At 34.4% G+C, this 22,691-nt stretch overlaps 1 protein-coding gene and 1 long non-coding RNA gene across 5 annotated transcripts in view; both read right to left on the bottom strand.

Annotated features, from left to right (window-relative positions):
* LOC127731837 (uncharacterized) overlaps positions 1 to 22,691 on the bottom strand; it is a 395,646-nt gene that overhangs the window by 116,417 nt on the left and 256,538 nt on the right. Inside the window, exons 1-3 of one of the 4 annotated variants that reach the window (XM_052240680.1) lie at positions 22,386 to 22,468; positions 6,847 to 6,900; positions 5,982 to 6,099 (exon numbers count right to left, since the gene is read on the bottom strand). The exons of 1 other annotated variant lie outside the window; for it this stretch is intronic. The gene's annotated coding sequence lies outside the window, so the exon portion shown is untranslated. Of the gene's footprint in view, positions 1 to 5,981; positions 6,100 to 6,846; positions 6,901 to 13,780; positions 14,238 to 22,385; positions 22,469 to 22,691 lie in introns of those variants that run through there. 2 more of the 4 variants (XM_052240681.1, XM_052240679.1) reach the window with 2 other exon arrangements.
* Positions 1 to 22,691, bottom strand: part of LOC127731856 (uncharacterized) — a 124,659-nt gene that overhangs the window by 695 nt on the left and 101,273 nt on the right. The window lies entirely within an intron of this gene.

Here is a 22,691-nt window from a genome sequence, read left to right as displayed (position 1 = left end):
ATTTTTTTGCGGTCGTATAAAAAAACTCAGCTATTTTCTTGAAAAGTTAAATTTCTTAATCTAATATTTATAATCAATTATTATAAATATTAATCAAAGCATTGTCGATGTTGTGATCCAGCCATATTGGATTTGAATACCAAAAATGCTAACCGGTTAACGAGACCTTTTTCAATTTTAATATATTAGATATATAAACTGTGTATTGCAGTCAATATATTCAAATTTTTAAATAATCATCTTGCTACTTAATTTGACAGATCATTGTCCAGTATATTGATTGCTTTTCAATTACCTTGAAAACATTCCAATTTTAAAAAAATTAATTAGCACAAATACAACTTGTCTATCAGCTTGCGGCAAGATCTAAAGTAAACATAATTATCATACATGTATGTATTTTGAACAATTATAAGCTGATTAAATTTTACTGTTTACTTCATTATTTCATTTTATTGTATATTTATTGCACGAACAGTGATATATTTTTGTTGTCGTTCACACCGAGGGGGATTTAGGTCGAAAACATCATGCAAGACCATAACATAAACTTAATTTATGTGCCATATTCCAGGTAAGAAACGGAACCGACCGATTTGATTCTTATACTACAATTGTAAAAAAAATCTATTCAATAAAAAGTATTGAAAAACAGACACAAAACATATTCCTCCAAAGAAAATAACAATTTACGAAGTTAGCTAGCTATTCAAAACAAATAAATCAACCACACAACAAGCAAAAATGAGAAATGTATTGAGTGACCACTGTCCTTGTTAATGACCTAATAGTGTAAGCAACAAAATGATTAATGCCACAGGATAATCTGTGTTTAATCAATGACAAAATGTTGACTTAATTTGTGTTTTTAATTGCTAATTTCTTCAAAACTACTTTTATTTCACACATGAAATTTGGCACACACATGCACCGTGTCTTATTGCTTTAATCAGAGTAAAAAATATTGTGAAGATTTGCTTTCTATAAAAAGGTGGTAAATATCAGGAAAATTTTAGTCTTCCTAAAATGCTGAAATAATTACACTAAAATCTCTTAAATACTTTCCCCTTTTGTTATATCTTATATTTTATGTATAAACTATATTAAAAGTACTATTTTAACCACCAACAAAGAGCGTAATAATTTTATTTTTCATGTTCAAGATTCCATGTACAATACAGTATCTGGAGGTACCCTGTTGATTTTTAAATAATTTGCAAAAACAACTAGCCGTGTGTTATCCGTTGACTTAAACTCTTTATCTAGAAGACTTTTTAGACATTGGGCACCTTACTAATTGGCAATAATACCACATCTCCTTATTTTTACTTAAGTGGATAGTTCTCATTGACAATCATACCACATCTCCTTATTTTTACTTGGCGCATAGTTGTCTCATTGGCAATCATACCACATCTTCTTATTTTTACTCTGGCAAATAGTTCTCATTGACAATCATACCACATCTCCTTATTTTTACTATAGAAGATAGTTGTCTCAATGGCAATTATTTTTACTATAGCAGTTCTTCTTATTCTTACTTTGGCGGATAGTTCTCATTGGCAATCATACCACATCTCCTTATTTTTACTCTGGCGAATATCTCATTGGCAATCATACCACATCTCTTTATTTTTACTATAGCAGATCTTCTTATTTTTACTTTGGCGGATAATTCTCATTGGCAATCATACCACATCTCCTTATTTTTACTTTAGAAGATAGTTGTCTCATTGGCAATTACTACATCTTCTTATTTTTACTTGGCGGACAGTGATCGGGAAGGACGTGCGCCTTGCGCCCATTGTGCTTATCGAACAGAAATGGCGCATAGATTGACAAATGTAAGCGCCCGCGTGGCGCATGATATTTTTCACTTCGTTTTGAAACGTTGAGATATCGTCAAATGGATTTCCGATCGTATTTCGTGCCGCCATTTGTGAGTACACAACTGTGTAGTGTTTACTCCAATGATAGGAGCACCTATATATTTTTGGGAAGTCTCTGGTGTTTTCCTATGGTAATAATAGCAACATGCGGTATGACTGATTACCCAAAAAACGTAATTAACCATCATTCATGATATAATTTTTTATAAACAACTTTAAATTTGTGAAAATTGGCTAGTACAGGCGAGAATTCTTCTCTAATTATAATCTTTTAAGTAAGCTTGCTATTATTTCGATTGAAAAACCCAAAAGCCTTTTTATGAATAGCATAGTATTTGTCTCCATAAAAGGGGCAACTGTCCTTGTCATTTTTTTTGGTCTTTGGCTCGTTTTGACATTTTGTAAACATGCCTTCAGCGAATTGTTGTTGTATCTTATCAATTAACGTTGCTCTCTATTGTTATTCGTGTCATCGTGATGAAGTAATAATAATACAAGTGCAGAGGAAATGCCAGAAACTTCCTCTAATACGGAACGTCTGGAATAAGTATGGTATCGACGAAGACCCAAATTTAATGTAAAAAAAACATGAACAAGGGAACAGTACCAGTTTTAACATTGTAAATAAAGGTTATCGTAAATATTGCCCGGTTTGGAAGAAGTTATTGTATATTCATTGAAATTGAAATTACAAAATCACAGGAACAATATCCATGATATTAGTTAGAATCATACTTGTAAGTACAGTGAAATATACACTTTTTTTATTTTTTGTTTTTATTGTAAATGAATGGCCCACTCATTTGACAACATGGCCCATTAATTCTAAAAATGGCCCATTGAATTTATTTTTGGGGGGCCCTGGGCCCATAGAGAAAAAATCCTTCCAGATCACTGGGCGGATAGTTGTCTCATTGGCAATCATACCACATCTCCTTATTTTTACTCTGGCGAATAGTTCTCATTGGCAATCATACAACATCCCCATTTTTTACTATAGCAGATCTTCTTATTTTTACTTTGGCGGATATTTCTCATTGGCAATCATACCACATCTCCTTGTTTTTACTCTGGCGAATAGTTCTCATTGGCAATCATACCACATCTCTTTATTTTTACTATTACAGATCTTCTTATTTTTACTTTGGCGGATAGTTCTCATTGGCAATCATACCACATCTCCTTATTTTTACTTGGCGGATAATTGTCTCATTGGCAATCATACCACATCTCCTTATTTTTACTTTGGAAGATAGTTGTCTCATTGGCAATTATACAATGTTGACTGTGCATCTCCTTATTTTTACTCTGGCAAATAGTTCTCATTGGCAATCATACCACATCTCCTTATTTTTACTATGGAAGACAGTTGTCTCATTGGCAATCATACCACATCTCCTTATTTTTACTCTGGCAAATAGTTCTCATTGGCAATCATACCACATCTCCTTATTTTTACTTTGGAAGATAGTTGTCTCATTGGCAATTATACCACATCTCCTAATTTTTACTTGGCGGATAGTTGTCTCATTGGCAATCATACCACATCTCCTTATTTTTACTTTGGGGGTTAGTTCTCATTGGCAATTATACCACATCTCCTTATTTTTACTTTGGAAGATAGTTCTCTCATTGGCAACTAGATATCATTGAGATGAGAGCCATCTCTGTGGGCCCCGCTGTGAATAATGTGTGGTAAAAAAATTGTATCTTTATCATTGGACATGGGGTTGTCAACTGAAACCAAAGTTTTTGACCTTGACCTTTGACTTAGGAAGTTGAACATAAATTATGACACACCCTCTGGTGTTGGTTTATATATATACATATCAAGTATAAACTTTGAAATCATAACGGTTCTCAAGATATAGATCTAGAGCGGACACGATCTTTACCATAGGACATGGGATTGTCAACTAAAACTAAAATTTTTTTACCTTGACCTTTGACCTAGGAAGTTGTACATACATTATAACACACCCTCTGGTGTTGGTTAATATACATGTCAAGTATAAACTTTGAAATCATAACGGTTTTCTAGATATAGAGCGGACACAATTTGTTACGGATGGACGGACGGACGGACAGACTGATCACTATAGGGGGTCCTCCATTCCGTAGGGCCCTAATTATACCACATCTCCTAATTTTTACTTGGTGGATAGTTGTCTCATTGGCAATCATACCACATCTCCTTATTTAAATTTTGGCGAATATTTGTCTCATTGGCTATCATACCACATCTCCTTATTTTTACTTTGGTGGATAGTTCTCACTGGCAATCATACCACATCTCCTTATTTTTACTCTGGTTGATAATTCTCATTGGCAATCATACCACATCTCCTTATTTTTACTATGGCAGATCTTCTTATTTTTACTTTGAGGGATAGTTCTCACTGGCAATCATACCACATCTCCTTATATTTACTTTGGCGGATAGTTCTCATTGGCAATCATACCACATCTCCTTATTTTTACTTTGGCAGATAGTTGTCTCATTGGAATTGGCAATCATACTACATCTCCTTATATTTACTTTGGTGGATAGTTCTCATTGGCAATCATACCACATCTCCTTATTTTTACTTTGGCAGATAGTTGTCTCATTGGCAATCATACCACATCTCCTTATTTTTACTTTGGCAGATAGTTCTCATTGGCAATCATACCACATCTCCTTATTTTTACTTTGGCAGATAGTTGTCTCATTGGCAATCATACCACATCTCCTTATTTTTACTTTGGCAGATAGTTCTCATTGGCAATCATACCACATCTCCTTTTTTTACTTTGGAAGATAGTTGTCGCATTGGCAATTATACCACATCTCTTTATTTTTACTTTGGTGGATAGTTGTCTCATTTGAAATCATACTACATCTCCTTATTTTTATATCAAATGATAATACCAACTAACAAATACTAAAAACTTTGCATTTATATAATTTTCAAAGATTTGTCATGATTGTAAAATATGTAAAATCATACCACATCTTATCTTTATATAACCATGAAATATTAACACTGACTAATGAACCATGAAAATAAGGTAACGGTCATATAAACCATGTGGATAGACAGACATGTTTACCTTACAAGCATACCATAAAGGAAAATACAGCTGATCTTTTGCTTATAGTATCTGAGAACCTGACCAAACCACAAAAACTGAACACTGACTAATGAACCATGAAAATAAGGTAACGGTCATATAAACCATGTAGATAGACACATGAGACAAACATGTTTACCTTACAAGCATACCATAAACCAAAATACAGCTGATCTATTACTTATAGTATCTGAGAACCTGACCAAACCACAAAAACTTAACTCTGACCAATGAACCATGAAAATAAGATCAAGGTCTGAAAATCATGCCAGACAAACATGTTCACCATACAAGCATTCCATACACCAAATATAGCTGACCTATTGCTTATGGTATCTGAGATATGGACTTCATCATGAAATTTTAACCTTGATCACTGATCCATGAAATGAACTCCTGGTCAGGTGAATCCAGTGTGACAGACATGTAGACCTTGCAAGAAAAAATGGTACAATTGGTCATTCAAAGGTAATAACTTCTATAAGTAGTTGTAGGCCAATTTTGATCGATTCAAGTGGACAGTAGGTGGATGTAAACATTCTGAACATTTCTACCTGTCAGAATTTCTCGACCTATAGCAGTTTTCAAGATAATAGACAAAACTTGCATTCTAACCATAAATTCTATTTTGAGCCATGTCGGTTAGCAGGGGGAAAAGGGGGGGAGGGGGTCATAGGAATGCACTTTTAAATTAACACCGCCATGCATAAAATTTTAATTGATTACTTTAGTAATAAAATTGTTAAGTCTTTCTGTCTAAAATTACCACCACGAATCAAATTTGAATAAAAGTCCCCACCCTCCGACCCCTGCCACTCCCATTCAAATAATTCTGGAAAAGCTTTAAGCAATTTCATTGGATGCCGCTTTTAAATCAAGTATAAACCTTTTTTTTTTAATCTGATAATAAAGGGATTTTCCATTATACATGTTTTATCAGACGGATATATATATAGTTCACAAATAATGTACACTTACCTATAATAACAACTTGACTGGACAAGGATAATGACTGGACGAGGGTCACATTGACTGGACGAGGATCACATTGACTGGACAAGGGTCTATAAATAAATATCAATAATAGATGTTCAATCTGGAAATATAAATGTTTGTATTGAAGTAGAAATAATAACATGTAATAAAGACTCATTGAATACCATTTTGACATCTCTCATTGATTGGTTGCTGTCTGATTTGACATAGACCTCCTAGGATTCTGACAAAGGACTATTGAATGGTCATTATTTATGTAGCAATATAATTTCTTCTCACTAATTATTGTTTTAGTCTTCATGATAAAATAAAGAAAGGAAATGACATCAAATTTTGATTATTTATAAACATTTGCTACAAAATTATATGTATGCTTAGTTGATACAATATTTTATGATCCTTATGAATCTTTAAAGATTCAACAGTTTTGAAAATGATGATTCCAGACATATTTTCATGAGTCCATGACTCAATGACTGCCTTAGTGAGAACCCTGTCTCCCATCTTTCATTCATACAGCTGATTTCTTAGTTAACAACTCTATTGTTATATACAATTCCTATTTTAATGATTGCAATGTTTTATTAGCTTTTTACTCGTAAATGAAATTAAATATGTAATTACTTCATGTTATTTTTTTAAAGAAGTTGCAGAGGGAAAAATGTTAATCCTGTTAAAAAAGAATTAAAAAGCACTGGACTGGTGTAATAATACTTACTAGAATGAACCAGCTATCTCTTGATTATCTCCCCTTTTAGAATTTTAATATTCACATGAACATTGTAGTTCATTTGATAAAACAAATTATTAAACATTCCAATCTAATTTGACTATTATGTTCACTTACCTATAGTAATAAATTGACTGGACTTGAATAGATGAATACAAATAGATCTTCAAACTGAAAGTATAAAATAGCTCAATTTCAGTTTACATCACATCTGTTTAAATATTTGTTAACTTTCTCTGAACTTTTATATAATTGTCATTAAATGAAAAAAAAAAGAGGTCTAAACCTTTCATAGTTCCATACAAAGCTCAGTGTAAGAGTTTTTAAAATTAATTCATAATAGTTTGAAATAAATGGGGAATGTGTCCATGGGACACAGCTGATGCCCCCGCTTGCATACAATGTTATGAAGGGACATAAGTCGGAATGCACTTTTTATTTGACCCCACCATGCATAAATTTTTAATTGGATATTTCCTTTGAATGTTCAAGCAATCTTTCTTAGAATAACCACCACCCATCAAATTTAAATAAAAGTGCCTTCCGACACCCCCCCCCCCCCCCCCCCCACCCCTACAATTAATTCTGGAAAAGCCCTAATAAGCATTGTGCATGAGTTTCATAACATTTGGTTGAGTTTAACTAAAGTTATAGAACGGAATAAAAATTTCAGCAATTTTTCCATTTGTAAAGGGGCATAACTCTAGAACAGAAAAAGTGACGCCATCAAAATTCAAACTTGATCTGTGTTTTGTGGTAATAAACGAATGGAAAACAACTGTCATATTCTTGACTTGGTACATGAAAGCCTGTTATTAGCCAGACTATTCTCTAATGGAGTCATTTTGGTCATGCCGCTCAAATGTTAATAGTCAAACTTTTTAATCTGAATTTCCACTTTATAAGGGTTAATTATATTTTTGTTTTTCACAAAGGGGGAACTTTGTCTACATCTCACACCCTAGCTACAAATGTGGTATGTTTACCTGAAAGACAATAAACATATCACTGTTTATTAATTCCTTTTCAGTCTAAACTCCTCAGATTTATCTCAAGAATGCCTTATGTTACAGTTTTTTTATTCACAAATCTTCCTCAAGCTGCTGTGTTTAGTGCACTTTTTGAATAAGCATATGACAATTTTGACAAATCAAAAGTCAATGCTCCACCAGTCAACGTCTTCTACATCTGTTAAAACTTTTTTTTTAAACTAGATACCCTAATGATGATTGTGGACAAGTTTGGTTAAATTTGTCTTAGTAGTTTCAGAGGAGAAGATTTTTGTAAAAGATTACAAAAATTTACGAAAAATGGTTAAAAATTGACTATAAAGGGCAATAACTCCTTAAGGGGTCAACTGACCATTTTGGTCAAGTTGACTTATTTGTAGATCTTACTTTGCTGAACATTATTGCTGTTTACAGTTTATCTCTATCTATTATCATATTCAAGATAATAACCAAAAACGGCAAAATTTCCTTAAAATTACCAATTCAGGGGCAGCAACCCAACAACAGGTTGTTCGATTCATCTGAAAATTTCAGGGCAGATAGTTCTTGACCTGATAAACAATTTTACCCCATTCAGATTTGCTCTAAATGCTTTGGTTTCAGAGATATAAGCCAAAATCTACATTTTACCCCCATGTTCTATTTTTAGCCATGGTGGCCATCTTGGTTGGTTGGCCGGGTCACCGGACATATTTTTTAAACTAGATACCCCAATGATGATTGTGGCCAAGTTTGGTTTAATTTGGCCAAGTAGTTTCTGAGGAGAAGATTTTTGTAAAAGTTAATGACGACGGACGACGACGACGAAGGACGCCAAGTGATGAGAAAAGCTCACTTGGCCCTTTGGGCCAGGTGAGCTAATAAAACAAACATATATTTGATTTATTTTATTAAATACTGTGTATAATGCTGCTTTCAAAACAAGGGACACCCACTTTGTATTATGCAGCAAACTCTGAATTTGTAAGGTATACTCGGGCTAGCAGGTAGTTATGATGGGATAGCAGCTCTTTCAACCGGGCTAGTAAAATACTGCTACCAATAAGTCCTGGGCTAGTGAGCTGTAACAAAATTTTTTAACCCCTGGAACGTGTAGGGTGCGAAAGTGTATTGGGCGCTAACGGACCTGATACCTGGTGGCCTTGGGTTGACTTGTATATTTTACTTGGGTTGTTGTCTCTTTGACACATTCCCCGTTTCCATTCTTTATTCTATACATGTAGCTGTCAAAGATACTTTTGAAAAAAGAGACAAAAGACCAAGTTTTGGAATATGTAACTTATCTCTGAAAAAACGGGTTAATCATACAAAAATGTACAATACCCAGCTGATATCTGAAACTACAACATTTGTATCAAGGCTGCATGTACGTAGGTGAAAAAGTAAACTCGTGACAGGCAAGGCTTTCGTGCTCCGTAAAAAAACACACGCCATAAAATTCCTTAAAACTGTTCCTTTATTTTTTGTAACAGCGGTATAATAGCTTATTGTAGAATAACATCTTTCCAAATTAAAAAAAAGCTCCATATTATGATGCCAGGAAGTTACCATAATGACATAGAAAGACATCTATAGCCGCTGCTTATTTTTGCATTATAGTATTCAGATATACATACATTGAACAACTCGATTAATAACCATTTGGTATAAATATGCACTCTCCGCTTGGGGTTGAATCCAAAAGTTAACAAAGTTCAAAATTATTTAATTTATAAAACAAAGCACATAGCATATCACATTTCTGACTAATTCATGAGATATTTTCCTAAGTTAAATGTGCAATTGTGCCTATATCACTCTAAATCTTTGCGAAAGACGAAGAGTTAGCACTAATATACTTTATTCAAGTGCCACTGATGAGTCTTGTATAGACGAAACACCCGTTTGGCGTAGAAAATATTATAAGCATGGTACCTTTGATAAGTATTTACTTTAGGCCTAACAGTGCCATATTCTGTGAGATGTCGATAATTTGCAAGTATATTTCATTTGTCTACATGATTTATTTTCTTATGCTTGATATGTTCAGTACAGTATACATTTTGTCTTATATCTACAGTATATCCTGTTTTATTTTAGAAAATGAACAATGTCGCTCTCATGAAAGAAATTTAAGCGTGCGTGACTTTGCAACACATAGACTCTTATAAATAAGTATCACATAACTCTTTCAAATCCTGCAATCAAAATACCGGGACCCTTCCTCATGCAGTGTACAACTAAGTTCGGGTACATGTATGCTTTGTTTATTAAATGCAAAGTAAACCGGAAAATTCTGTTTCAAAAAAAGACGACATGAACATTTATATATACGACCGTTTATATACATATAATTTTTAAGAAATTAGAGAAACATAATCTATTTGTAACTCGAAACTCGACCTTCGTAACTCGCAACTTGACCTTTGAAACTCGCAACTCGACTTTCGTAACTCGCAACTTGACCTTCTTAACTCGCTACTCGACCTTCATAACTCGCAACTCGACCTTTGTAACTTGCAACTCGACTTTCGTAACTCACAACTCGACCTTATTAACTCGCAACTCGACCTTCGTAACTCGCAACTCGACCTTCGTAACTCGCAACTTGACTTTCGTAACTCGCAACTCGACTTTCGTAACTTGCACCTCGACTTTTGTAACTCGCAATTTGCAACTCGACAATAAGAACCCCTCTCCAGGAGGATAGTTGTCCTGGTAGCAACTATAAACAAATCGAGCTGCTCGTCCCTGTACCTGCTCTATGTCACGTATGATGGTAATTTGGTGAGGATCGATCCCATACCGGGGAAGCATATTGCAGAGTTGGTCTTACTAACGTGGAGTAAGCTGTGGCTTTTGTTGCTGGAGTACACCTTCCCAGGGTTGTCAATGATATTATATTTCACTGGACCACCTGGGACCAACATTTCAACTTGCACGTTTTATTTTAACATACTTCTTTGTGTATTCACAATATATTGTATATGCATCTTTGAGTATAATTGACAAAAACCGTCTATTTTTACCATTTCCTTTCACAATCGTAACAGGAAACATACTTTGACAGGTGGCGGGAAACTAATATCTAATACACATAATATACAACTAGTTTCAGGACTTGTTTCCGGAAATTTTTATGATAAAATTACAAGTCAGACAGCTGGGACTATTATAATAGTCCTAGCAGACAGGTTGCAGTCGTACCGGTTTGATCCAGGGGTACGTAGAGGACGTACGCTGCACTTTGATCATCAAAACAGTTTCTCATTGTTTCTCGCGATTTATATGATTTTTTTAACAAAAAATCGTTAAAAAAAGTTCCGCTCTTAATAGAGGGTAGTAATGCCCTTTACCGTCAGGCGTCAAACGGTCATTTTCGGCTACCGTTATCGTCAACTTGGTAAAATTTTTACCGTGATTCGTCAAGATATCGTCAGAGGTCTCAAATAATTATTGTTAAAGCGTCATTTTTGGAAAAAAATTAGCGTGATGCGTCAAAGTCAGTCGATTTTTTTATCGTCTAAAAGAAAGTTAACAATTTATCCAAAAATAACCGTTAACGTCATTTGGCAAGAATTTTTACCGTTATTCGTCACGAAGGTACCCCCATTACTACCTTCTTAATACATCTTATCGCTTTTTGTCCGTCATTACTGGACATCATATTACCGTAAAAATTTGGACGTGACAATAGAAAATGTCTGACGCCACAAAGGTAACGTGATTGTTGTATGACGTCAATAGTTCAAGTCAGTGGCGGATCCAGGAAGGGGGGGGGGGGGGTCCGGCCCGGGGGTTGGAACCCCCCTTTTTTTGACGATCAATGCATTTGAATGGGGACATATAGTTGGAACATCCCCCCTTTTTATCCTGGGTTGGGAACCCCCCTTTTAAAAATGGCTCAGTGGATCAGCACCTGCAAGTGTTGCAGATTCCTAAATAGCGATAGGGTCTATTTCCGCTCGTCGGTAGTATATAGATTCCGTTTTCTGAAATAACGCCGCCCCCTCTTTTGAAAAATCCTGGACCCGCTCCGAGTCTTGTATATTGACTGCTTCATAGTCTTATATGGTAAACAAAAAGGCTGCATAGAAACAATTTTCCTATACAATTCGTAATGGGACATTCCGTTGAATATATGAAAAGCCGGGGTGATTATACCTTGTTAATGACGCCCCTAAGAAAAATTTCAGGCACATTTCAATCTCTCACATGACTTGTTTTAAACCCCTCAAATTCCAAATTGTGCCAGCAATTCCTCAATTTTACATATTAACACAACAAAAAACCCATCAGAAAAAAAAGGGCACACTTCAGAGGTATATTATGAGCCAATCGGGCCTAAGGAATGACTTTTGATATCCTTCAGAAAAAAACATCTACCCCTTTAAAGAAATTAAATGATTATGAATTGTCCAATGTACTAGTACTAAATATGATCATTTGAACAGTTTTCTTGAAAGAAAACGAAAAATGTTGCATTCCAAAAAATTACTTGCTTTGCAGTATGAATATCACATAGACAAAATGAAGAAAAAATTCTGACATTTGGTTGTCAATCGGCAATACTTATAAATACAAATAAATTATCAGTGACCGACAGCTGGCGATAATAAACTAGCAATTGACAGTAAATCGTCAAAATAAATGTTGTTTGTAGTAAATTTATGAAAGTATAACACAGAAAAACACAAAAAATTAATTGCAATTCAAAGAAAACAAAAAAATAAGGGATTTTGACATAAGGGAAAGGGGGGAAAATGTCCTGTCTATAAGTTCAATGACACTCGGTAAGGCGCCTGCAACTAATAACAGTACTCTAGATAGATGCTGATTTTCTCTTTACTAAGCATACTATGTCATTTCAATATTGTTTACTTTTTTTAATGATTTTTAATAAACAATGTTAACTATACCTCAGAAAAAGAAGAATGATTTGTGCCGAAATTTTAACTTGTTGTTTTAGTGTAGGTGTTGTCATGCAGAGAAAATAAATCAATAAAAGAGAGGCTAAAGATACCAGAAGGACATTCAAACTCATAAGTCAAAAACAAACTGACAACGCCATGGCTAAAAAAGAAAAAGACCAACAGACAAATAATAGTACACAAAACACAACATAGAAAGCTAAAAACTGAGCAACACGAACCCAACCAAAAACTAGGGTTGATCTCAGGTGCTCTGGAAGGGTAGGCAGATCCTTCTCCACATGTGTCACCCGTCGTGTTGCTCATGTTAGTACAAATCCTGTAATAAGTCTAATTCGGTAGGTCACATTCAGGAAAATAATTTATGTCTAGGCCACCTGTGTGGATCATTCAAATTGTATAATCAATGGTACATTTGCGTGTACAATGAATAAGGAAGTTATGTAAGTTTCACCTTTGTTAGCTACCTATTGAAACAGCACTGATAGTTATGGGGCGATAAACAAAGACGATTGAAAAACCTGTAAGACTTGTTTATAAGATTATTTCAAACTAGTAAATAAGTGCATCTTACAAGGCTTAGCAAGTTTGTGTTATGAAGTCCAGCTTTTCTATTTGGTTTACTATGAATTGAATTATATCACTAGGTAAAATAGTTATTTGAAAAGTTGTCTTCTTATATATTTCAGAATGAGGTCCTCAAATAGGGCATATATACGTGTAATATATGATGTCTTTCACCAGTGGCAGACCCAGGACTTTCATAAAGGGAGGGAGATACAGAGGAGTAGATTAAAAAAGCAGGCGGTCAAAAATTAAAAGAAAAAAGAACTAAAAACACATATTTCAACATAAGATGCATCCCTGATACGCCCATTTTCACGAAAATCTACAATATTATTTTCTTCTCATAAAGGTCATTTAATGTAAGATATAGATTTTACGATACTTATATTACTGTCTGAATAATAAAAAGTAAACTAACATAAATGTCGAACTCCATGGAAAATTCAAATCAGAAAGTCCCTTATCAAATGGCGAAATCAAATTTTAAACTCAAACACATCAAACGAATTGAAAACAACTGTCATATTGTAATATAATATATTTAACAGAACTAACTAAAATTACCTTTAAAAATAGTCCTCTTGGTTAAAAAGAATTTCCATTTTCGTTTCATATATAAATATTAGACCGTTGGTTCTCCCGTTTGAATGGTTTTACACTAGTAATTTTTGGGGCCCTTTATAGCTTGCTGTTCGGTGTGAGCCAAGGCTCCGTGTTGAAGACCGTACTTTGACCTATAATGGTTTACTTTTATAAGTTTTGACTTGGATGGAGAGTTGTCTCATTGGCACTCATACCACATCTTCTTATATCTAATTACCGATTGTTGACAAGTCATTCCTACATACGGGTATCTAGTATGTAATACAATACCCTTCAATGAAAAAATGATCAAATTTAATAGAGTTTAGTACAGAAACGTATTCGCGCCATGCAAACTTTTTTTATGTTTCTTCCTATGTTAGCGTTATAACGTGAACCTTTTGGAAATAACGCAAACATTTGAGTAATTTTATTTCTTATTTAAATTTATAGGAAAGCAGTTGTTAGAAATGGAGGAAGCTGCATGCCTTAATTTTTATCTCTCTATTCACTTATTGGAAAGTGAAAGGCTGGAGTGTTAAGCACATAATCATGGCATTATAATGAGAGAACAAAGACAATTGGGTAAATAGAAGTTATGTCGAAAAAAAAAAAAATTAAAAACCAAACTGTTAATGAGTTGATTGGGTCCTTCATTTCTGTATTCTTTAATTTTTTTTATGTCATTTTCTCTATTATTTACATGTTTGGCCAATTATTCTCTTTTCTTTATATTTTAGCAACCCATTATTCTCTATTCTTTATATTTTAGCAACCCATTATTCTTAAAACTCTTTATATTTTAGCAACCCATTATTCTCTATTCTATATATTTTAGCAACCCATTATTCTCTATTCTATATATTTTAGCAACCCATTATTCTCTATTATTTATATTTTAGCAACCTATTATTCTCTATTCTTTATATCTTAGCAACCCTTTATTCTCTATTCTTTATTTTTTGCCCTATTTTTCTCTTTTCTTTATTTTTTTGCCATTTATTCTGCACATTTGACCCATTATTCTATATTCTGTAAACCCCATCAAGACCCTCGTTAATGTAGGCGAATTTATATATTCTTCCAAAGCAAGCGCTCGTATGAGCCTTGAGTAAGATTGGTTAGATCCAAAGCAAGCGCTTGTATGAGCCTTGGGAAAATTGGTTAGAAACAAAACACGCGCTCGTACAAGTCTTGTGAAGATTGGTTAGATCCAAAGCAAACGCTCGTATGAGCCTTGTGAAGATTGGTTAGATCCAAAGCAAGCGCTCGTATGAGCCTTGTGTAAAATTGGTTAGATCCAAAGCAAGCGCTCGTATGAACCTTGAGTAAGATTGGTTAGATCCAAAGTAAGATCTCGTATGAGCCTTGAGTAAGATTGGTTGGATCCAAAGTAAGATCTCGTATGAGCCTTGTTAAGATTGGTTAGATCCAAAGCAATCGCTCTTATGAGCCTTGTGTTAGATTGGTTAGATAAAGCGCTCGTATGAGCATTGTGAAGATTAGTTAGATCTAAGGCAAGTGCTCGTATGAGCCTTGTGTAGATTGGTTAGATCCAAAGCAAGCGTTTGTATGAGCCTTGAGAAGATTGGTTAGAAACAAAGCACGCGCTCGGACAAGTCTTGTGAAGATTGGTTAGATTCAAAGCAAACGCTTGTATGAGCCTTGTGAAGATTGGTTAGATCCAAAGCAAGCGCTCGTATGAGCATTGTGTAAGATTGGTTAGATCCAAAGCAAGCGCTTGTATGAGCCTTGAGTAAGATTGGTTAGATCCAAAGTAAGATCTCGTATGAGCCTTGTTAAGATTGGTTAGATCCAAAGCAAGTGCTCGTATGAGCCTTGTGTAGATTGGTTAGATCCAAAGCAATCGCTCGTATGAGCCTTGTGAAGATTTGTTAGATCCAAAGCAAGCGCTCGTATGAGCCTTGTGAAGATTGGTTAGATCCAAAGCAATCGCTCTTATGAGCCTTGTGTTAGATTGGTTAGATAAAGCGCTCGTATGAGCCTTGTGTAGATTGGTTAGATCCAAAGCAAGTGCCTGTATGAGCCTTGTGTAGATTGGTTAGATCCAAAGCTAGCGCTCGTATGAGCCTTGTGAAGATTGGTTAGATCCAATGTAAGCGCTCGTATGAACCTTGTGAAGATTGGTTAGATCCAAAGCAAGCGCTCGTATGAGCCTTGTGAAGATTGGTTAGATCCAAAGCAATCGCTCTTATGAGCCTTGTGTTAGATTGGTTAGATAAAGCGCTCGTATGAGTCTTGTGTAGATTGGTTAGATCCTAAGCAAGTCCTCGTATGAGCCTTGTGAAAGATTGGTTAGATCCAAACAAGCTACCCTTTTGAAATCGACCTATAAGATCAAGATTCATTATTATTAATATTATGAATTCTACATTCAAATTGCTACACAGGCATCTTATATAGTTCCTTTGTTAGACTGAAATTAAAGCCCCTGGATTTTTTTTTGTCAAAGATTCTTTTTCATATTCTGAGATTTATACCAACAAATATAAACATAAGGAGATATGGTAATATGATTGGTGTAACAGCAATACATAACAAACTGTAAAATTCAGTTGCAATTTGATTAACTCAAAAGATCGATACAAAGCAGAAAAACAACTAACATAAAAAACACAATAGACACAAAACACCGATATACGAGTAATTGCAGTTACTGAAAACTAGTTTAAAGCCAATTACAACTATAAATAAATCATGTTATCCCAGACTAAAGTATCAATCAGTACACATCCAACAGATTCAGTGTAAAGACGTCATAAACAGTCTTAGAAACGCATGGTCGATCTTGTGCAATACCAAAATATAAGTAGACAGTATCGACAGGATGTGCTTTCTTACACCAAAATTCAATATTTTCTTGTTCTTAATAATTCTTTTTAAAGCCGAAAGATTATATTGTCAATTTGACCTTATCGTTTCACAATTGTATGAATTTTTTGCTGCGAATCTCTACTTTGCAACTTTCCGTAAATCAAAATTTTCAAAATCATGTCCTTTCCATAGAAAATTGCTCATACCAGATAAAATTGAGAATGGAAATGGGGAATGTGTCAAAGAGACAACAACCCGACCAAAGAGTAAAAAAATAACCGAAGGCCACCAATTGGTCTTCAACACAGCGAGAAAATCCCGCAGTCGAAGATCTATATTCATGTTAAATTTACGTTTTTCTGATACAAAAATCAAACTTAATTTGTTTAATTTGTGTATATATAATTGAGACACAAGTATTTCAATATTACTATGTATCTTTATGATAATGACTTGGCCTTGTGCTTGGTATTGGTCCTTCTGTTAACTAAATCACACCCACATGTTACTGGCAGACAGTCGTGCAAATGCGGATATTTACAAAACTCTGCTTTTCAGATTATATAATAAATATAAAATTTAAATTCATAAATTAGTTTTTGACCTTACAAAATAAAAAAACTTAACAAATAATAAAAATAGAAATGTTATAACGCAAACATAGGAGGAAATAAAAAAAAAAGTTTATGTGGCACTAATACGCTTCCATAGTTTAGTGGTTTTTAAGGGGATTCGTTAACATTTCTAAACATTCTGATGGATACGGGTATAACGCTATATGATCATGCGTAACCAACAATATTGTACAATTTTCGGATTTTTTATCCGGTTTTTTTTTGTCGTTATCCTTTTCCCTTCAGATTTTGGTTTGAGGGGGGGATCTTTTTAGTTTGTCTGTGGACAATATACTTTTTGTCGTTATCCTTTTTCCTTCAGATTTTGGTTTGAGGGGGAGATCTTTTTAGTTTGTCTGTGGACAATATACTTTTTGTCGTTATCCTTTTCCCGTCAGATTTTGGTTTGAGGGGGAGATCTTTTTAGTTTGTCTGTGGACAATATACTTTTTGTCGTTATCCTTTTCCCGTCAGATTTTGGTTTGAGGGGGAAATCTTTTTAGTTTGTCTGTGGACAATATACTTTTTGTCGTTATCCTTTTCCCGTCAGATTTTGGTTTGAGGGGGAGATCTTTTTAGTTTGTCTGTGGACAATATACTTTTTGTCGTTATCCTTTTTCCTTCAGATTTTGGTTTGAGGGGGAAATCTTTTTAGTTTGTCTGTGGACAATATACTTTTTGTCGTTATCCTTTTTCCTTCAGATTTTGGTTTGAGGGGGAAATCTTTTTATTTTGTCTGTGGACAATATACTTTTTGTCGTTATCCTTTTCCCTTCAGATTTTGGTTTGAGGGGGAAATCTTTTTAGTTTGTCTGTGGACAATATACTTTTTGTCGTTATCCTTTTCCCGTCAGATTTTGGTTTGAGGGGGAGATCTTTTTAGTTTGTCTGTGGACAATATACTTTTTGTCGTTATCCTTTTCCCGTCAGATTTTGGTTTGAGGGGGAAATCTTTTTAGTTTGTCTGTGGACAATATACTTTTTGTCGTTATCCTTTTCCCGTCAGATTTTGGTTTGAGGGGGAAATCTTTTTAGTTTGTCTGTGGACAATATACTTTTTGTCGTTATCCTTTTCCCTTCAGATTTTGGTTTGAGGGGGAAATCTTTTTAGTTTGTCTGTGGACAATATACTTTTTGTCGTTATCCTTTTCCCGTCAGATTTTGGTTTGAGGGGGAAATCTTTTTAGTTTGTCTGTGGACAATATACTTTTTGTCGTTATCCTTTTCCCTTCAGATTTTGGTTTGAGGGGGAAATCTTTTTAGTTTGTCTGTGGACAATATACTTTTTGTCGTTATCCTTTTTCCTTCAGATTTTGGTTTGAGGGGGAGATCTTTTTAGTTTGTCTGTGGACAATATACTTTTTGTCGTTATCCTTTTCCCGTCAGATTTTGGTTTGAGGGGGAGATCTTTTTAGTTTGTCTGTGGACAATATTCTTTTTGTCGTTATCCTTTTCCCGTCAGATTTTGGTTTGAGGGGGAAATCTTTTTAGTTTGTCTGTGGACAGTATACTTTTTGTCGTTATCCTTTTCCCTTCAGATTTTGGTTTGAGGGGGAAATCTTTTTAGTTTGTCTGTGGACAATATACTTTTTGTCGTTATCCTTTTCCCTTCAGATTTTGGTTTGAGGGGGAGATCTTTTTAGTTTGTCTGTGGACAGTATACTTTTTGTCGTTATCCTTTTCCCTTCAGATTTTGGTTTGAGGGGGAGATCTTTTTAGTTTGTCTGTGGACAGTATACTTTTTGTCGTTATCCGTTTCCTTCAGATTTTGGTTTGAGGGGGAAATCTTTTTGGTTTGAGGGGGAAATCTTTTTAGTTTGTCTGTGGACAATATACTTTTTGTCGTTATCCTTTTCCCGTCAGATTTTGGTTTGAGGGGGAGATCTTTTTAGTTTGTCTGTGGACAATATACTTTTTGTCGTTATCCTTTTTCCTTCAGATTTTGGTTTGAGGGGGAAATCTTTTTAGTTTGTCTGTGGACAATATACTTTTTGTCGTTATCCTTTTCCCTTCAGATTTTGGTTTGAGGGGGAGATCTTTTTAGTTTGTCTGTGGACAATATACTTTTTGTCGTTATCCTTTTCCCTTCAGATTTTGGTTTGAGGGGGAAATCTTTTTAGTTTGTCTGTGGACAATATACTTTTTGTCGTTATCCTTTTTCCTTCAGATTTTGGTTTGAGGGGGAAATCTTTTTAGTTTGTCTGTGGACAATATACTTTTTGTCGTTATCCTTTTCCCTTCAGATTTTGGTTTGAGGGGAGATCTTTTTAGTTTGTCTGTGGACAATATACTTTTTGTCGTTATCCTTTTCCCGTCAGATTTTGGTTTGAGGGGGAGATCTTTTTAGTTTGTCTGTGGACAATATACTTTTTGTCGTTATCCTTTTCCCGTCAGATTTTGGTTTGAGGGGGAGATCTTTTTAGTTTGTCTGTGGACAATATTCTTTTTGTCGTTATCCTTTTCCCTTCAGATTTTGGTTTGAGGGGGAGATCTTTTTAGTTTGTCTGTGGACAATATACTTTTTGTCGTTATCCTTTTCCCGTCAGATTTTGGTTTGAGGGGGAGATCTTTTTAGTTTGTCTGTGGACAATATTCTTTTTGTCGTTATCCTTTTCCCTTCAGATTTTGGTTTGAGGGGGAGATCTTTTTAGTTTGTCTGTGGACAGTATACTTTTTGTCGTTATCCGTTTCCTTCAGATTTTGGTTTGAGGGGGAAATCTTTTTGGTTTGAGGGGGAAATCTTTTTAGTTTGTCTGTGGACAATATACTTTTTGTCGTTATCCTTTTCCCGTCAGATTTTGGTTTGAGGGGGAGATCTTTTTAGTTTGTCTGTGGACAATATACTTTTTGTCGTTATCCTTTTTCCTTCAGATTTTGGTTTGAGGGGGAAATCTTTTTAGTTTGTCTGTGGACAATATACTTTTTGTCGTTATCCTTTTCCCTTCAGATTTTGGTTTGAGGGGGAGATCTTTTTAGTTTGTCTGTGGACAATATACTTTTTGTCGTTATCCTTTTCCCTTCAGATTTTGGTTTGAGGGGGAAATCTTTTTAGTTTGTCTGTGGACAATATACTTTTTGTCGTTATCCTTTTTCCTTCAGATTTTGGTTTGAGGGGGAAATCTTTTTAGTTTGTCTGTGGACAATATACTTTTTGTCGTTATCCTTTTCCCTTCAGATTTTGGTTTGAGGGGAGATCTTTTTAGTTTGTCTGTGGACAATATACTTTTTGTCGTTATCCTTTTCCCGTCAGATTTTGGTTTGAGGGGGAGATCTTTTTAGTTTGTCTGTGGACAATATACTTTTTGTCGTTATCCTTTTCCCTTCAGATTTTGGTTTGAGGGGGAAATCTTTTTAGTTTGTCTGTGGACAATATACTTTTTGATTTATGGTGCTTTCAGTGGCGGATCCAAAATTTTCATAGATGACCTTTGACCCACAAAATGAATTTTCAGCCCAGCTATACTATTTACTATTTTTTTACGTTTTATAATAGCAAATGTCCCCCGGGTCTCACTCAATAAATACATGGTCCACTACACTTAACTCAATAACATTTTGCATTTGCAGTTTCTTTCTTTTAAAATCCAGTGTAAAGGCATGTTCCAGTTCCTTATTTGTTTTGTGAATTACAATACTAGGGTAAAAAACGAATAAAACTGGCAAATCTAAACGGTGGGGTATTCAATAAAAGCAGCTAAAATCAAGGGAACAAAATTACATACACGTAGAACAGGGACATTCCAGACCACTACAGGACTGAACAAGACTCTTCACATGCGATAAAATAATATTTTACACCCGAAATGATTTGAAAAATTTGTTCCACAACGTAGCTGCAGAATAATTTAGAAGATATGTTACCCTGTGGTGAGATTTCTTACAAGTCAAGTTTATGTGAAAACGTGAAACAATATTTTAGAAACCAAATAATGTAAACATACAGGAATTCATTTCTTACACAATGTTACATTGTCAATCCGAAATGTTTATGTTTCTAAAGTCATCTTCCTTTTTTCATCTGAACTGCAAGAAACACACTTATGCTTAATCTAATAAATCATTTTGTATAAAAAAAAATATCATTGCATTCAATGCGAAAGGTAATAAGTGCTCCCGGATAACGGTCACATAAGAAATTCCTTTTCAAATTGCTGTATACACGTACATTGCTAATACCTCAAACTTTCACCTCAGTTAATATGAAAGTGTAGTCACGGCCCTGTCTTTTGAGTTTGTATATTCACTAGGAGTTGGAAAGGAAAAAAATGACAATTTGTAAGGATATAATTATGAAATCAACGACTCGTGACACGATCATTTAAATGTAATTACTTGTGCGTGTGTATTCGGCAGTTAAATTTATAGGAAAATATTTAAATATATAAAATTATATATATATTTTTTTTGTGTGTTTTTCTACCTATTGAAAAGTAATATTACAGGACGCGTAATCATATACGACTGATAAACATGTCAGACTAATTTTTATAATAAAGTTATTCTTTAAAGAATAACTATGCTATCATCTTACAAAAACTTATATTATGAATTTCAGCTTTTCTATTTTGTTTACTATGCATTTGATTAAATAACTTAGTAACTGAATAAAGACTTATTTGAAAAGTTGCTATACTATCAAATTATCCTAGCAGTAGTCTCCGATACTAAACGTTTTTTTTTTCTACACCAAGGAAAAAGAATATGGAGACCACAAAATACGCCCTAACGACCAGATATTGTACTAATGTTCAGTTTTTAAAACTTTTTAATATAATATACAATACACATTTTTATTTATTTACCAACGAGGTCCTCACAGTTGGAGGTTATATGCTTGTTACATATGATACCTTTCCCCAGTGTGGGTCCAGGACATTAAAACGGGGCAATTAAAAGATATGAGGAGACAGGAAGGTCAAAATTTAAAAATGACCAAAGCACAATTTTTGGCAATACGGTGCCACCGGGTCTGCCTATATTTCCGAATCTACAATCAGAGCAATCAGAGCAAAGACAAATCTTGTTATAATGGTCATTAATATAACACCCACAAAATTATATAGATTAAATTATATGATAATTAAAAATTACTGTCTGAATAAGGAATAAATGTATTTCACAAAACAAGATAAAATTACCTTCAACAGTTAAAATCCGTAAAAAACGTCTTCTTCCATTATCGTTTCATATAATTGCACACTAGGTCGATTGTCACACAGTTGAGTAGTTCTACATAAGGGTATCTTGTTTGAATGATTTTTTACATACGTAATGCTTTATGAATATGCAAATATTTATTGAACCAAGGGGGGAGCGGGGTGTACTATCTCCTGTGGTCGGAAAATTATCATTTATCAAGAAAATCGTCAAACAAATTTTCGCCTTGCGCATTTTTTCTTACCAATTTTGACAATTAGGGCCCTTTACTTGTACGCTGGATCCTG

This window comes from Mytilus californianus, unplaced genomic scaffold (genome assembly GCF_021869535.1).
Source record: "Mytilus californianus isolate M0D057914Y unplaced genomic scaffold, xbMytCali1.0.p SCAF_21, whole genome shotgun sequence".
NCBI classification, from domain to species: Eukaryota; Metazoa; Mollusca; class Bivalvia; order Mytilida; family Mytilidae; genus Mytilus; species Mytilus californianus.
This window is presented reverse-complemented; position numbering and strand designations above follow the sequence as displayed.